Source organism: Varroa destructor, unplaced genomic scaffold (assembly GCF_002443255.2).
Source record: "Varroa destructor unplaced genomic scaffold, Vdes_3.0 BEIS01000003.1, whole genome shotgun sequence".
NCBI lineage: Eukaryota > Metazoa > Arthropoda > Arachnida > Mesostigmata > Varroidae > Varroa > Varroa destructor.
This window is the reverse complement of record NW_019211456.1, coordinates 46,184,876-46,203,339: the sequence shown is the minus strand read 5'-3', so window position 1 is coordinate 46,203,339 and position 18,464 is coordinate 46,184,876. Positions and strand designations below refer to the sequence as shown.

At 40.4% G+C, this 18,464-nt stretch overlaps 1 protein-coding gene across 10 annotated transcripts in view; it reads right to left on the bottom strand.

Moving 5' to 3' along the window:
- Positions 1 to 18,464, bottom strand: part of LOC111246250 (uncharacterized) — a 155,429-nt gene that overhangs the window by 33,051 nt on the left and 103,914 nt on the right. Inside the window, exon 1 of one of the 10 annotated variants that reach the window (XM_086985615.1) lies at positions 3,415 to 3,657. The exons of the other annotated variants lie outside the window; for them this stretch is intronic. The gene's annotated coding sequence lies outside the window, so the exon portion shown is untranslated. Of the gene's footprint in view, positions 1 to 3,414; positions 3,658 to 18,464 lie in introns of those variants that run through there. 10 annotated transcript variants of the gene reach the window in all.

Sequence of the window (18,464 nt, the reverse complement as noted above, 5' to 3'; positions counted from 1 at the left end):
ACTAGTCACAGATAAACACGTGATTGGAAGACAGTTACTATCATATAAGACGTATATGCATAGATATTTCACATAGAAGCTCAAATAATAGATTGACGAATGCTTAAATAACGATGGGGAAGTCTGGGGAGCTGTCCGTTCGCAGCGAACATAACGTTTATAAGGTATCACGTTTAAACTGTAACGTTTTCTTACATTTTATTTTTAAGATCATATCTAATGAAAGCGGACGGCTGAAAACATTTTTTCCATACTTTAAAAGCGCCATTTTTAAGAGTCATACTTATTCAATATAACCAGCCAAATTCTCCCTATTTGCAAATAACCTTTTAACAGCAACTATGCGTCAAGCGATATTGTTACATGTGAACTTTTTAAAGGTCCCAAAACTCCAGTGGCTCACGATAGCCAAAAAGCTCAAAAAGTACAAAATGGCGTAAGGGATCGTGAGAAATCTAGCTGTTAGGGCTTACCTGAACGATTTAGTTGACAATTGATATTAATTATCCTCCCTCAAGCAGATATTTACTTCTACAACAGAAATACAGATGTATCGAAAATGATCTTGTGTCTAAACCCTCTAAAAACTTCTGCTGTTTGACTCGTTCCCCAGATTTTCAAAAGCTACAGGAAAACCAACAATAACAGAGTTAGTCGATTTCGGGAATCGAATTCTTCTGATGAATGGCCGTTCAGTACGAGAGGATTCTGGAAAGGGTACGCTTCTTTTAACCACGAAGAATTCACCATTTTGTTGCCTGGCCTTCGTTCGGTGTCAGAAATAGCCCAGAACGCATGCCCATTAAGACAAACAGTCCACCAAAGTCCGTTTCATCTTGCAAACCATACCCTATATATATATATATATTGACCAGTCAAATCGGGCAACCTAAACGTTTTATACATTGTCGAGTTTGACCGAACTGATTTCCGTCCCTAAAAAATATATATATGGTATTTTTCAAGTGAAGTTTAATTTCCTCTGCTTTCTAGCGATAACACACGGCTTAATATTGTCGCTAAAGGAGCATCTTTAATCTGGTGTAGATGGAAAGGCATGTTGTGCAATGGCTGTGTATCAATACGCGTATGAGTATGCGAGTTAGTACACACAATGCAGGTATCCAAATTCGGGTTGTTCTATTTATGGCAAGACATAAAAGGTTCGACATATTGTATAATAATGATTATCACTTTAGTCTATTTGATGACGTTGTTATGAGCACAGATAATTTTGAAGATCTCGTTACTATACATAAACTCGTAATAGAACTGCGAGGAAGTTACAAAAGGACAGTGGACACTTTTGCAAGAAGGGCCAGGCTGAATATCGAAGCATACTGTTGATAATATAGCCCGGAAGTTGAAGCGTAATTCGTTCGTTGTTAACAAAAACCGGAAACCAATATTGAAAACGGTACGCAAGATAGCAAGGGAACAAAATTAGTCTGAGCACGTTACGAAATAACGATTCGTTCCGATTCAACTGAGTCAGAGCATGGCAGAGTGTGGAGTTACTGTGTCCATAAGGACCTTCCAACATAGGGCCCATGCGAAACAGAGAAAGCAGAGGATACATCCAGGGCATTTCAAACCAAATTGCAGCGGTGGTTGTAGCTAGGGCTAGGGAGCCGAATGTTAGCTTTAGCATCTTGCTTTCCAAGCATTCAAGAATCTTTTTGCGACGACATCGTCACATGTATTATCATTAGAAACTAGAACTAGGCAACTTTTATACACAAAAAGGCACGCAAATGTTTAAATCGAATCTCCGACCAAACGATTAGCAGATCGAATAGAGAAACGTCTAATTAGCCTTATTTCTCCTGCCACCCTGTCACGCAGGGCAGCGCTGCAGGACACACCCATGGCTCAAGCAGGCACCATTCCCACAGGACAAATAAGTATCGACGAGCGAATCGCTCCCAAGACTAGGAGACAGATTGCTCAGATTGTAGTTTTCATTGCTTGGCAAATCTCCAAGAACTACCAGTCCCGAGGTCGTTAAGATCTTTGAGACTGTGAGTACTGTCCACGGTTATGAGCCAAAAAAAATTGGCACACTGAGCCCAATTCTGCTCTCGTTGGGTCCTCGGACTAAGTCGAAGAGTTCAGGTGACGCGTTTGTTCGTTTATCATGGAAAATCGAGACTAGGAGGATGTCCCAGCTATCTAGAAGAAACTCTAACTTTAGTAACCCCACCTTCCCACCTTGTTTTTCTTCGTGGTTCGCTAACCCTAGATTATTTATTTTTCGAGTTAATTCTTCCTCTTTTGCGTTTCTGCTTTCCTCGAGAGTTAGCGGCGATGACACCAGTGCGAGACTCGGTAACTGTGGACGCTTCAAAAGGGGGTGGTGACTTTGTCAGGGAAAGAGAAAGCAGGAATGGCACATGGATTATACTAAAGGATTCTGCCTCTGAAGTCGGCTCTTTTTTTCTACATGTGTGTGTGTGTGTGTGTGTATAAAGAATCTGTTTTTAGACAACTAATAATGCTCAGTTTTTATTGGGGCTGAATTGCTATCCTGAGCTGAGCGTACAGGCACGTCGCCCTTTACAAGAAGAAGCAAAGTAATTGTTTTTTATTAGGATAGAATAAACACTACGCGTTACACAACACTGCTGATATAGTAATCCTAAGCAAAAACGAAATACATGGAATGCACTACAGTAGACAGTGGACACTCATACAACAAAAGCTATTTTTTAACAAGTAAGCATGTTCTACATATATAAAAGGCTTTAAATTAGGCATATAGCATACTGACCACAATTTTGTCTTTCTCTTAGAGGGATCGCTCATCGTTTCTGTACATGTTTTCTCCGAAGCATTTGAATTTGTTGAGCGAAAACCAACAGTCTTCATGTGAAGATGGAACAGGATCGTAATCGTTCCTACTCTAATAGTAGCTTTACATGGACCACTAGTGAGGGTACAAGCATTGGGAAATTATAGACCTAATTTTAAATTATATATGTCGAAGGGGCAGGTATTACACTTCAGACGACGAAGATAAATTTGGCAAATCTTTCTTCACCTACACCTGTTACATTTCATATCATGTAGGCATTTCGTTGAACTGTCCGCAATAGATTACTTTTTTTGAAGTGTTAATTAATCTGAATACACGAGTACTGAGTGTGGTAGCATCCAAACAGATGTCAAATTTGAGATCTCATTATTAACATCTATTGCGAAAGTTAAGCTGAAACCAAAAGTGAATAGTAAAAAAATTTATATCCAATTTAATCAGCTCTTCATGTGCTTTTGTAAAAGAAACACCAGAACGACCCTGGAGCCGAAAAGGTATAAGGCAATCCGGGCCGGAGCTTGGCCAGGGACAAACGTTACTTTACGTGTGCCCTATATATCTTCGTATATGTAAGGAAGTGCCGCACTCAAAATACTTACTGTCTGATTCCTGATGCTGCCGATGAAAACTATGTGAGGAATATACACGTTGCTTGCGGAGTCGGTGAATGGAAGTAAATTTTGCCTCTGCGTGTGATGTCTATGTACGGTTTCCAGCCTCCACAGATTTCTTAGTTTAGCTTACCGCATTGCTGGAACATGGCAGAATTTCGGCTGTGCCTGCCAGTGACAGCCGAAACTATGGTATTCCACTGCTCTGAATGGTTCATTATATACAAGAATGCGCACTCGGGTATCAATGAGGTTCGTCGAAAGTTGGCGTGAAAGGAAGAATTCTAGTGATCATGACGGAGACCTCTTGATGTTTTGTCCGGTTCATTCAGACGTGTTGACCATGGATGTCAATGTCAGATAAGGATACATACGCATAATAAGTCATAATAACAACTAAATGACAGATTAGACCGGTACGGCTTAAAATACTAAAACTGCTACTAGCTACCCATTTTATGACGATAATAACTATCACCCGTTCTTACTGTTAGCAGGAAACTTAGGTAGAAAAGCAGTAAATGTGACCGAAGCACTGCTTGTAGCCATATCAAAAAGAGCCTACCGGACGATAGTATCTGGCAGAATAAAATAATGGACTTCAAAATCTGCAAGCGTTTGAAGAACTACAATAGCGTCTAAGTTGTTATTATCGTTTTATTAACTTAAGTTTCTCTGAGATGACAAAATCGTCCTCAGTTGTACTCAATTTCGTGCTGACTGTTAATTTCTGAGTCCATTTTGATAAAGAGAGGCTTTCTGCGTCGCACTTCAATATTAGCCGGGTTTCAACCATCTCCGTTTTCAAACATGTCCTGCAGTCCGACTCACATGTCTTTTTTCTGTTCCTTCATTTTACTGTGCCTGCGTTACATAAAGTAAGCTTGTGCTACATGCGATAGGTTAATTTATGTGTTTAGCCTGTTAATGCTTGTCAGCTCCGTATATATATGCTTAGTAGTCCCAGCCCTTTTGTACCATCCCGTTCGCCTACAACAGATTTTGTTTCTGGCAGAATTTCCGCGCTCATTTTCGGCCACTGTTCTTTTGCTGGTGCTTTTTCGATAAACCTTTTCCATTTTTTTTAATTGTCTCATCTTGATCTCTTCTTCGACCTTTTGGAATACCTGGAATAGGGACAAAGCGGATAAACTCATGATAATGGTACCAACTACGTGCTCGTCCCGCCCACACTCCAAATCCCAAGTCGCAACTAGAAGTCCCGTTCTAGCGGCACCTTCTACGACCATTGCCGTAGCGATCATGAAAATCACACCTTACTATGCCCACTGTCGTCGCTCTTTTTTTCCTACTCCCCATGGGCTTACCGAGACTGCCGCTCCCGTCCTTGCACCTCATCTTTTAGAAGTTGTGGCATTATTCGTTAGGGCTCACCACGATATTCTCTAATGGGCAGGTGCGCATACGTTTGCAGTGACATCTAGTAGGGCCGTAGGCGCTGATACTGAAGAGAATATCACCTGTTACAATATGTGCATAGCTATGTTACCATCGCAATCGGCCAACATCCTAGTTGTCGCAGGTGTCATCAACAGAAGCAAGGACCGCTGGTCAAGGCCAGCAGGACAACTTGTAACAGAAGCAGCCCCGACATCAACGACGACAAGCTGCGTCACTATAAGTGATGAAACTGTCGCTTGGTCTCATAATAATGCTATACACTGCATGATATCCGTGGTGCTGCGGCTTTACATAAGCATACATGCTTATATAACATGAATATACATACAAATATAAATAAACAGCAATGCCTATATTTAATCTAGACACAAGCATTAGTTCAGATAAAAAGGGGCCATATAGTTTGTATATATAGTTACTATGCGAAAGACAGAGCCGAACTTTAACAGCCGCTTTAGAGGCTCATGCCAGTGCACGCCCTGACGCTCAGCGTACATTCGGGACATCTAGTTGGATTGTTTTGAAGTGCCAAATGTGTGTTCGGTGTTGACCGAAGACAGTACGTAATATTAACAGCACATATTATTGAATAGGTGAACAAAAATATATGGACATGAAGGCCGCGTTATCGATCAGTTAGCGATGATCATGTGGAACGGACGATGTGTGCGTAGGTTTACACAGACCTAAGAATAGGTCTAGCAATAATATGGCTAGCTTAGTGACTCAACTAATTCAAGAAATCTATGAGCGCGCACAGACTCCTTCTTTGCGCTGCCTATTTTTAGAAAGGATCAGCCTATTGTAGAGTTCGAAAGCTTCGTACGTCGTAATTGTATAGCGATAAAACATTCTACAGTATTTCTCTATACAAAAACTACGATTTGAACAAGTTTCTACGAAATGACACCCGTGAAAGCCCATGTTGCCCTATGTATGAGCTATAGGTAAACTATGCATATACTTGTAATAAGCTTAATTTACTAGAATTTTTGGGTGATTCTATAGTGGCGGCCGACAATAAAATCAAACTTCTAGCGGGTAATAATCTGTCGAAAATACAACTTGGAATTATTCATGGATATTCAAGTTTGCACAGAAACAGTTTGTATAATTTTTATTTTCTTCTGAGGATCTCATTGCATTACCGTATTGTGGAGCAGCATCTGTGAGTTGAGAAAGTAAGTCCAATATAATTATTTAAGTAATTCCCGATGGACAGGCACGACTCGCGCCTCGCGAAAAGCTGCGCTCGAAGGGAACTGCGTCTATATCGAGCTAAGTTGCTGATATCAGAACTTTCATATAAAATAGAGATATATAGGAGTGACTAGATTGTTATTCGCTCTTCGTATTAAACCTTTTAAAAGTTGATTTTTTCGATACTTTTTTCATGCCTACTGCTACGTTGCAAAAGTTATTTATTCCCTTCGGGCTTCTCTCCAAACTCCTTGAGCGTTTCAGGCTATCAGGGGGCTCAGTATATATCGTTACCACAATAACGGAAAGCAGCGCGTTTTCCTCATCATCATCATCACCATCGCGTGTCTGATAATGCAAAGTTCTTAATTATCAGCATATAATTACGACCATTATCATTCACGTTACAGTTGTGCGGCCTTCAGAGCAATTTACAGCTTAACCAAAGACTGTGAGTAATTTGCTGATACAGATCAATTCGCTCGCGGCGTGAACGCGCGTCGAATTTCCGCATACTCAGAATTGGTCCGGAAAACAGTGTTCCTTTGTTGTAACCGTATCTGAAGCTGTTTTCGCTACGTCGAGTCGCGTGTGTTGGTGTTCCGCTTAGCTACGTTTTCGTCCCTTCGCTTCCTTGTCGCTAATACGATGGCTCCCTCTTTTTGTTACGGTGGATCATTATTTACGGAAAATACTGATATCGGCTTGCACGGATTAGTCTTAGCAGACGAGTCCACGATCCAACTAATCGAACAACTGCACGGTGGAGCTTGTCAGTTTCGGCGGTCCCCATGGCCTTTTCTCAAGGCCCATCGTTGACCCGAAAACTACTCGCCCTTGGAGTAATCAGTTTTTTTTCAAAATCCTCTGATGGACTCTATTGTCCGTCTTGGTGGCATGAACACGTCTCGTAAATACCTATAAGCTTAAGCTGAACACGAGTGCTCAGATGCACTTCAGTTTGTTTATCCCGGCACGTATTAAAGATTTAGACCTGCTCGCGTTGGATGTAATCAAGCGTCTGCTTCTGGAGCCTGACAGACAGAGTTAAACTATCCATTTGCACCAATAGTTCGACGACAGAGTCCGGCGTTTTTTGTTGTTCTGTAATTTTGTCGCCTGATTTATTAATTAATGACTTAGCTCGGATCTCTGTTTTTTGATCCCTTCATTTTGAAAGGAATTGGCCATCCAGGCTAAGTTAAACATACAGCCAGCCTAAGATGCACCTAAAAATCGATGTTATGAAGCTAATTTTCTTTTCGGAGAATTGAAAACGTACCGCATTTTTTTTAAAGGCACAGTGAATATACGAACCTATGTTACAATACTACGCATCAACAATGTATACCAAATCCAACTCATGAACCGCTTAATTTGAATAAACTGAATAAATATCGTGTTAAAGGTGAGGTATACTGTAAAGTGTACCATATTTTGTTCAATATTACATGTACCATCCATGGCCGTCAATGACCTTAATGCATCCAATGCAATGACATTAAAGAGATCCATACCTATGCATAGTACTATATAACCATAGCATGATTATTTAGAGAGCTACAGTGAAAGATAGCAGGCGTATCGATACGGGCACAACTGCCAAATTTCTCCACCACCTACAATAGGCGGAAATAGACTAATAAATTTTTGCCTGCTAATTCAACCCAAATTCTCAGTTGTTACATGGTGTGGGGTGGGGGGATGGGGGTTATAATCCATTGGTGGGTTATAGGGTTTATTCTATTTTGCTATTACCATCGAATTTAGAATAATGACAATGATAAAACCAACAATCGATTATCTATTACAGAGAAACATATTGACCCAGTCGTAGGTATGCTGAGTCATACGTAACCGTTAATAGCTCGCAGATGATACGACTCAATATTACGTACTATGTTGGGCAACCTTCCGCTATCAATTCGAGGCAAGGCCAGGCATTTGACAATAAACATCTACTGTATTATCTTAATATATATACAGTATAATTTCTAGAAGAAAATAAGCCCAACTAACTAATAATACTGTATAATAGGATCGCATCTATAAGGCGAGCTGGCGATCGATAGCCTTCGAACATTGTTGTCTTCTTGGTTCCGAAAGCCGTAGCAGGGATAAGTAAGAAAGATTTCATACGGCTAGCCGTTTAATAGAGCCAACATAAAACCATTAGAGAGTAGCTGCACTGTAAAAACTGACTATGTTAATATAATATTATAATTTTTACACGTCTTTGTCCAATTCGGACATTGGGGAAATTGGAAAAAAAAATAGAAACGAAACGTCCCACGACGGAAATTTTTGTAATTATCAAGTTGCCAATGTGGCCATAGGTGCAAGAAGCAGCATGTGCGTGAGGTTTCTTTAAGTATAATGATCGGTTCGAGCTTTACAATTAGTCAGAATCACTGGCACATATTTCTATATCATCGGTGCAAAAAAAAAATCGCGATCGGAAAAACAAACATATTCTAGACATAAGTGTGTTTTTCAACGTGATTCAGTTTACGCCGTCCGCCATATACGCTAACCAGCGTATAAGGGCTCGCTTGAATATGCGATGATCTCAAGGGCAGAGATGCAGAATCTTCTAGTTACTAACGGCTACTTCTGTAGTATGTCTTCTCAACAACGCTTATACCTAGCTCAACAGTGCACGTGTCCTTCGTTGCCATAGTAAAGTACCCGTATGCCAGTATGTCAGCAATTTTCTAAAACAGTTATATCTGCCCCATTTGTGGTTTCAAAGAAGACGTTTCAGGTAACTGCATCTGCGACGTACAATAACGAGATACCTGTTTCTAGCGGTACGTTCTCTCAACTGTGCCCTTTAGCATTGGATGCCTAAACTCAACGCTGTCAGACGGCAATGGGTTGCTCGTATCCTAGTGGTTGCAAGGAACGGAAACTTCATATATCGTTTTCTGCTTTGTTTCTAATATCCTCATAGAGATGGCACGTGGAGTCAACGAACGTCAAAAGACACCCAATCGTTTCCTCGTAGACATATAACGAATACGGCCTTCTCCGAAACACTGTCCCCGCCGCTTGACGGAACACGGCTCAAGGGTTTTCAAGGGGAATTTTCCGAATCCAATGAACAATGAACGGTTTCATAGCAAAGGAAACATGTTGCCGGATTGAAGTAAGGGTTCGAAGAGGGAAAACGGACGCAACATCGTCACTGTGTAGATGTTCGAAGCTTAGAATTCAGAGCGCCTTTTTTTTCCCCATTATATCGAATTCAGCTAGCAGAACGGGGCTAAAGTGAAGATCTTGCGCATCTCTACAGCAATGCCGTACTTATTTTGTTAGATAGATGTCGCGGATAGTAAAAGCTTTCTTTATTTACACAAACTGTATGATCCTAAAAAGTTACAAACAATAAATGTGAATTATTTATATTTCATACTCGGTAATATTTATTTTGTTGATAAGTGTGTATACTTTGTATAGACTATACTTTGTACTAATTATAAACGATCCTAACCGACTTTCTCTTCAGTACTCATTTTAATAGCGTTTCCTATATATATATAAATATATATTCGTATATATAAATACATATAAATATAGATACGAATCTCCAAATTTTTAACTATTATCAATCCTCCTGGTGAAACTGGTCTAAAATTGTATTAGAAATGATTCATTTAAGTAGCTTATTTCTGTATAAGTGACGGTGTCTCTGAAACGCACATTGGGGAAGACCTGTGAAGAATCAGCCATCATTGATGAGCTGAATTCCCTTTTCCTACATAGCCTTTCCATTCTCTATTTCCCGCTCATCCTCGACACTCAGTCAGTTATTACTTAATGATCATGTCTTCTATACCTGGATCCTTAGGAGCAACTAGCAGTTTGTAAACTGGGCTTGTAGGAGAATTAAATTGTTGTCATAGTCAATGACGACACTGTGGCAACATACGTAGTGGGGCCTATACGTATTTATCTATTGTCCACTCTATTCACTAGGCACTACCCGATGAGTGCGGAATCATGACTAATCCTTTTTTTTTTGTTTTTTCTTTTTCTATCAAAGGGATACTAGAATGCTACGGAGGATCCTTTATGTGAAACAACAATCTCTATGGGAATCTTATAGAAAAGCAAAGCCATGCACAATAAATTGTTTACCACAACCGTATACCTACGAACCTGACACGTTCAATACGTTGAAACAATCCACAGACAGAACGCTAGTTCACCGAGACCTAAATCATTCAGTGATTTGATCGTCAACGTGTATAGTCAAAGTAATGAAAACGAATAAAACTATATAGTTTCTCATCGAGTCTAAAAGGAACACTCTTCGCTTACTTGATAAAATATGCACGGTACAAATATGTCTACCAACGAAGGAAAAATATGGCTCGGTGAAAAAATTGATTTTAGAAAAAAGTATTTCGTTTTGCGAAACTCAAAAACCGTTGGACAGTCTAAGAAACAAATAGAATTACTCTACTGCAGCTTCACATTCTCTAAATATAAGAGGATTAATAAGATCCTCTTACATTTTTAGATCTGACTATATATATATATATATATATTACTATCAGATATTGTTTTGGTCCAATACAAAATTGGAACAACTCCCTCAAACTATATTGTTTGCTAATTCTCAATCACATGTTATCTGGGTTCAGGCATCAACAGATAAGTAGACCTTTCCGTTTCTGGGATCAGATGATAAATTCGCTTTAGACTACAGCAATGTACAGTAAGTGTTGACCGCAGTAAGGGACATATAACTGCCCACTGTGATCTAGCAATGACGCATATAGTACTCAACCCTTAAATGGTTTGAGGCCACTCACGAGAGCTGCAGCATCTACATAGCGAATTCGATATACTTTAGAGGAAAATTCTCGTAGGCCACGTAACATGCGGCCATAAACTAGTGTTAGCAGAAACTGAGGCAGCAATTATTTTGCGAGGCGCTCACTTGTAATTAGCTTGCCTGAACAGTTGTTGGCCTAGCAAGGTTTCATACACTACAAGGACAACGATGTAAGGACACAAATGAGTGGAATGAATGACACAGTTCCCTCTCGAGGGTTTTCCTTTTCCGTCGCGTCCCTGAATCGTTGATGAGATAGAGCAGCCGTTGTTGGTTTTTTTAGATTTAACGCAGAGTAAGTCTTCATCTGGTGCCGACAAATCGGGCACATCTGCTATTTTCGTCTATATCTTTCCAGCTGGCATTGATTTCTTTCTGGAGTTGAAAGACTGTCAGTATACAATAGCGTGACATAAGCTTAAACTATAGTCGCTTTTGTCTCGTCGAGCTACCGCGCTGTTGGCGTACATATGTACAGCATAACTTGAGATATAAAATTGATGGAAAAAGCTGACAACCGGATGCAATGAAGGAAGGAAATGTAAAAGGACTTGTCGGGTAACAAAGAGGGTCTTAGACCTAGAGAAAGAGCCTATAGCTTATACCAAGAGTAGGTTGGTTAGCTCCTGGCTCGTCTCGAAATGACTTACAGCCTTACTAAAGTCTCCCTGTAAGGGAAAGACTTCGCGAAACGTCTACAATAAGAGAAGCCCCGATGAGTCACTGTGTTTGCCTGATCCTTAAGAAGCTATCTCCGGATAGCGCGCTCTGCCTTGTTCGGATAGGGGCCCAAAGACACCCTCTCAATTTCCGTATCCTCTGATGTCCTTGGCATCCACCTTTTCGACGGAGGAGGGCTATCCCCCGTCGACCTCTGCTAGACCGCCGCTATATTTCAATGTATCCCGCTGGCACCCTCTACGCGTATCGTCTACGTTTTTGCTCAATTCGTTCAAAGCGACTCCTCCAGGACGTTCGGTATGCTGGTAGACAGGACTACTGGCAACGCCATATTAGGACCCCGACTGAGGACTTCCTATCCGCCAGATCAGCATCTAATTCGTACTCTTGCCCCACTAACGAGCTGCTTTGTATTCTCTTCATAATTAACAGGGAACGTTCCTCGCTTGTCTTCTGATTGGGACGCCTGAACATTATTCGGCCCCATGAAGGCACAAGCTAGACAGTACTCACCATGGAACCTTGAAGAATAAAGAATAAAGTCCATAAAGGTTAATCGTAAACAGGCAAAACAAGGTATGATAAAGTGAAAGATTAATGATTCGCATCACTAAATAATGAGCAGTACTCTGTATGTCGAATATACGCTGAGGCCGAATTTTGTCGTCTGTATTATCTGTAAAGGCTAATATTAACCCGTGTCTAAAAAGCGGCAAGGCATGTTTGGTAAGTGCGTTCATGGGAGATTCAGCGGGACAGGCGATTCGCTGAAGAATCGCAAAGTGGGTTGAATAAAAGGGATTTTATACAATGATAATCGTTATATTGCAGTATAGGCTTTTGGCCGGCCCTCGGCCTGCAGCGCCTCACAGAATCCGGTTCTGGAGTCATTTGGACAACACTACAAGAGCCGTGGTACGAGATGCCCGCGCCCATCTTCGTAGCATGGCATTTTCTGTATGCTTTTCAGCTTTGTGTGCTTATAGTTTCTAATAATGTTCCCTATTAGTGCTACCCATAACTGTAGTGTACTCATCGATGGCGATAAATTCAATGCTTTCACTGCAATATTACGTCATTTGTTCGATCAAATCGTTTCTTAGTTTTTTGTTGTCGGTTGCCATATAAGACGTCTGTCGCGCCTTTATGATTCATAATTAGTACTTTTCTAAAATTTGTGACTGAAAAAGAAAACAGGCAAAATTAGAGAAGCCAACGGAAGTCGTACGGTAACTTTACCTTCGAATAATTGTAACGCATCTTAAATTTGGAGTCAGGTAAAGTGTTGTAAGAAGCATTAGGTCAAGGTCATTTCAAGATCAATTGCTTACTTATCACTGGGATATAAGTTAAAGTTAACATACTTACACATATTTGCTTATATATATTTAGCGATCATAACGTGTATACTGTCGGCTTTTATTATTCCTAGACATCATAAATCGTAATACTTTCTCTCCAATGAAAATGCGTGCAGTCTACTACACGAATAGACACTTCTGCTTGGTATCGGCTATATATAGTTACAATACATACCAACGAACCGATAAATAATATCAAACTCTCGAATTTAATGGGTGGCGGCTATACGTACGTTAGGCAAAGAGTTAGAACATTTTTTTTAATGTTTATTAATATATTATGAGCGAACAAATTTTCTGCTATGCGCACACAGAGGTAGAAAGAAATAGCAAGAAATTCATGCTTTGTTAATATGAAATCCTATATTCGTTCGAGAAAACGAAAACGAAGCTGCAATAAAAGGCTTCAAATTTTAATCTGTCCATCAGAGTCTCTAATCTAGCTCGTAGTGTATTGTGGCAATATTCTTGATCCGTTTTCGGTGAGTCTTTGCTTCCTTTAGCACGTTTTTTTGAAAAACGTTCTTTACCACCTGCTCAGAATTCCATCGGGCTACCTAGCAGACGCATCCCTCCAAAAGGTGTAAAGCGAAAGTTCCTGTCTTCCGTTCCTCTTAGGCATGCGATCTGCCAATCGACTACTTGCTCAGACCAATATGGTCGGCGCAACGACAACCATGTCGATCTAAATCGAGTGGACGGAAGCCACGGGACAGAACCATAGCAACTTCAGAGATATCATACGTCACCGATACGTTATTGTTCGTAAGTGTGAGCTCCACCAATTGTGTACTGAGGAAATGTTAAAAATCGGCCAAAAAGATGTATGGCAGTGATAATGAACGCCTGTCAAGCTGGGTATCAGTAATGCGCATCTTTCCCCGTACCGTTACACCGTTGAAGTGGTACCGGAACGGGGCTTTCCGGGAACCGGGGAACGGAAGCAGCCGCAGGTGGCTTAATAAAAATCACTTAAGAACTGTGACTCACTCGATCTAGTGACTGTGCGTAGTTCCTGTACGCAGTGTCTATTAACAATATGAACAGGTATAAGAATACAAAATATGGTCGTCATTTCCGTTCCAAACCCAGAAGGAGCTTGTGGGTATTGTCAAGACGTTTTTTTTTCCTAATACTACTATAAACATTTATTTAATAACGTTCCCCTGTTGTCGTTTGAATCATCATTGAGGTGCTTGAAAGCTGCGAAGTCATCGTGGTGACGCGCGGGAAGTAAGCTCTCTTAAAGCCGTGGGGCTATAAATACACGATACGGTCATAGACGAGCATCGAAACGACGGATTTAGCAAAAAAGTCTGTCGTTAGACTCAAGATAATAAATAAAAGACGAAAGTGCACTTCGTTTGTATCTGGTGCATATTCTTAATAATGACATTTGGTGAAAAGCATCGAGCCAAACAACTGTGCACCATTCTTTTCTAGCTTTTCAGCCGAGTTATTCGGTTACGACGACCAGGTACGCAATTATGATACTTCATCAAAAACCTTTATTAATAATTTATATGGTAAACCTTCAAGCTTTTACGGCAAAGTTGCGGTCATTTCAACTTCTTTCGTAATTAAGTGCTCAAAGATAAAAAATAAAGAACATTGTACACGTGTCGATTTTTACAAACGCATTGATGGATTATTTGGTAAATTCTACTATAGAAGGAAGTCGATTCAAGACATTTACGTACGTAATTGCGAAAATGAATATACGAAATCGCAGCTACACTTTTCCGTGGAAGAGTTTACTTATACATTCGGTAGTATAATAGTTAAGGTTATACAAGAACCTTGACGATTTCAGTATATATGGTCATGATGGTTCGTATAATAATGGACAGTTATAATACAATCATCGATACTACCCTATATTCTATACTCGCCAGCAAGCAATTGTTTGTATATATGTATTTGCCAACCATCTCAAAAACCCAGCGAACTCGTGGTAAAAGCCTTTGGTAGGTCTATAATTAAAAGGTCTACTTTAAAGTTGTAACTATTCCACTTGGGGGATTTCCTCCTGCTGATCCATCATAATCTTTACAAACTCTTGTGTAAATTCGAGCACGTTCACGCCTATATCGCCTCCTAACCGCATAACACCTCTTACGATTATAACGACGATTCTGTCTACGTTTCCTCCGTTGATTCCTAACTCTTGTAACAACACGCTTCCGTAATGCCATATTAACAGCGTTATAAACAGCTGGACCCGCAAACGGCGGATTCGCGTAAATAAAATTTCGAAAGAATCCAGGGTTTTTAACGGCTGCCCCTACAATAACAGGGAGAGTATGCGCTATCGCTAATCCTATTCCTGGTTTTCCCAACGGTCGATACGGTTTCCTAAGCAAGGGCCGTTCCATGTAAGTACTGACGATAAATTTCACAGTACGCGTCCTTGGCTGCACCAATAACAATCCTTCTTCTTACTTGTAATTTTATCTTAGTGATATGGAGTTTCCTATTAACTCTGACCGGATTTCCTATTCCGCAAACTAGATCTCCTTTAAGTCTCTTCAACTCCAAACTAAGTACTCTGATAAAATAATCTTGCTTAAGCATGCCACGTATAATATCGTCAAGAGTATAAGCACTATTGCTGACGTAATCCATTTCTACTTGTTTGGGCAAAGCGTCCACTTATATAGTGGATATCTTTCCAGTAGGGGAGAGGGCAATTGGAGGTGACGTCATTCCTGTAGGGACCTATAATACTAACGACAGAAGTCGCTCAGGGTAATATTGTACCTTTCGAAGTAATATCAAAAATATACCGAGCCATGGCCCAAGCTGACAAAGGGGTCCAGGGTTTAGTGGGTGAGAGTCCCACAGTACCGGACATAGGAGTAGTTTTGTCATGCCTATGACCGGTCTGCATAATGCATTTGCCCTAAACCTCCGGGAAAAAAAAAAAAAAAAGGGTAATACTGTACCTGAGCGACTTAACACGCCCGGACAAAGCACAACATGGCCGTCCGTCAAATGATGTTCCGTAGGTCTGCTTGGACCCTAAACAACTACACGGATGAAGAAGTAACCCACATAAAAGCAAATGTTGACCAATTCCGATACATTGTGTGGGGTTATGAAATAGCCCCTAATACATCTACACCTCATTTACAAGGATATGCAGCCCGTAAACTTCCTACATCATTGGATCGACTTAAAGCTCTAATAAGTGAAAGAGCCCACGTTGAAATCGCAAAAGCATCTGAAGAAAAAAACAGAGAATACTGTACTAAAGGCGGCCATTTTGAAGAGTACGGGCGTATAAATTCGCAGGGCCAAAGAAACGACTTATATAATATGTTGTTGATACATTATTAACAAATAAAGAAGACCCCATAGGTGCTGTAGCCGAAAACCATCCCATTGCGTTTATCAAATTCGGAAGAGGAATTCGAGATCTAGCAACTACTCTTAAACTAGGAGCAAAAAGAAATCACCGTACTAAATTGTGCATTGTATATGGCTACCCTGGGACAGGCAAGAGCTATGGTGTTAGACAAATATGTGACAAATTATTTGGCGAAGATCAAACGTTCTACATAACCCGTGCTGAATGGTGGGATGGCTATTGCAATCATAAAGCTGTTATAATAGATGATTTTTACGGTTGGTTAAAATCGCCGATAGATATCCCTATAAGGTACCTATTAAAGGTAGTTTCTCAAATTTTTTAGCTGAATGGATATTCATCACATCAAATAGCCATCCTGAAGATTGGTATCATTTCAAAGGTTATAATTGGACTGCTCTAAGAAGAAGAATTGATATCCTAATTCACTTGCCTGACCCATCTAAACCAAACGAATATAAATCTTATAAGCATTTTGAATAAATAAAGATACAATTTGGATTCAGTTAAACTTAATATTTTCATTTTATTTTTTCTAATATTCCTCCAATTGCCCGATCATGTGTCGGGTGAATTATAGGTACTTGTTGTAAATCCGACCCATATGAAGTAAATCTTTTATAATGCTTTTATTATAACTTTATATCGATAACGCCATAAATTTTTTGTATCTCCTGGCATTTGATATGGTGACCATGCTATAATAGGTCCATTAATAGGTGTTACTGCTTGAAAAAAACAAAACACGCCGTAAAAATTGATTCGATATACGTATGATGCACGTGAAATACGTGCATAGATATTTATTGAGGATGGTCTTCACGTGCCAACTCGGTCCTCGAGCGTTTCTCAGTAGCAAGATAACTAAGGAAAGCTTAATACTTTCTTTAGTTATCTTTCTAATGTAGCGAATTACACTATGTGTAAGAGGTAGTTGGATAAACCATTATGTTCCATCTGTTCATAGAGATTAAAGGAGGATTGACGTATAGTGTAATTTGCTACGACGTTGTCCAAGCGTGAACATGCCGCTAATCCCAGTTATGATAATGATCTTGATGCTAGATATTATAGTTCATATTCAATTTCAGAGGATAATTTTGCACCTTACTTAGTTTGCATTTGTCATCTCCTTGTTGCCCCTACCTACATTCGCCCCCCTCCTCCGCTACCATAGACTATCCCTTATATACCAAACAGTAAATCTTGGATAATGTCACTGATATCATCACGATCGGCTACCGTACAAAAAACATGAGTTCGGTCGAAGCAGTCAGTCGCCCAGAAGTTCTGCTCTTTGCTCCGCTCTTCCGGGCGGAACCTCGACATCCGGCGTCCTTCAGTTCACTGCATTCAACGCCGCCACTCTGCTAAGCCTTGCTGCTTCCGTTTTTCATTTTGACCAGATAGTGCTTCTTCAAAGGAAGTCGCTTGTGGGCAAACAATAAGGCTGTTCGGCTGTCACAATTTAGCGCATTTCTTTCGGGCTTTTAATGAAGGTCCTTCTCATGTCACCAAACAACATTCTAAAGTTAATAAAAGCCATTCTAACCAGAATGGCACGCTACCATTGTGTAGTTGGGGTTGCTGTTGTTCATGACGATTAAGGACAAACGAGCGACAGATAGCCTTCCCTTGCAATAATCTCTGACCGCGTTTGCATTTCTCAAGTTGCTGCCGCCGTTTTGTAGATACTAAATTAACTAAAAAACCAAGCCACGTAGAGAAAGGATAATGATTGTTTGTTTGGAACTTCGTAGCTACCCAGTCGCCGCCGCATCTGCATAACAACGCTGCTGTACTGGTTAAGTTCATCCTGATCGATCTGAGATTTTCCGATATTTAGCCTCGGCCTTATACTCGTTCTCTGTACCTGGTTTTATTAACTATTAAGACCTTAGCACCGTGTCAGGGCATTCTGCTGAGGGGAACAGCGCACATAAAAAGTAAAGATTGGTCGTATGGGGAAGGGGAGGTGAACGAGGGCTTTTCTTTCCCGTTCCGCCACTTTCCGAAAGAGCGTCGAACTTATGGTCAACGAAGCAGTCAAAAGACAGAACAGGCCGACTAGAACGTCAAGATAGAGGAGAAAAATCGTGCCAAGAAGAAAAGCGTCTTTTGAGTAAATTGAAAATGTTCGTATGTATCAAAACTACGTCTA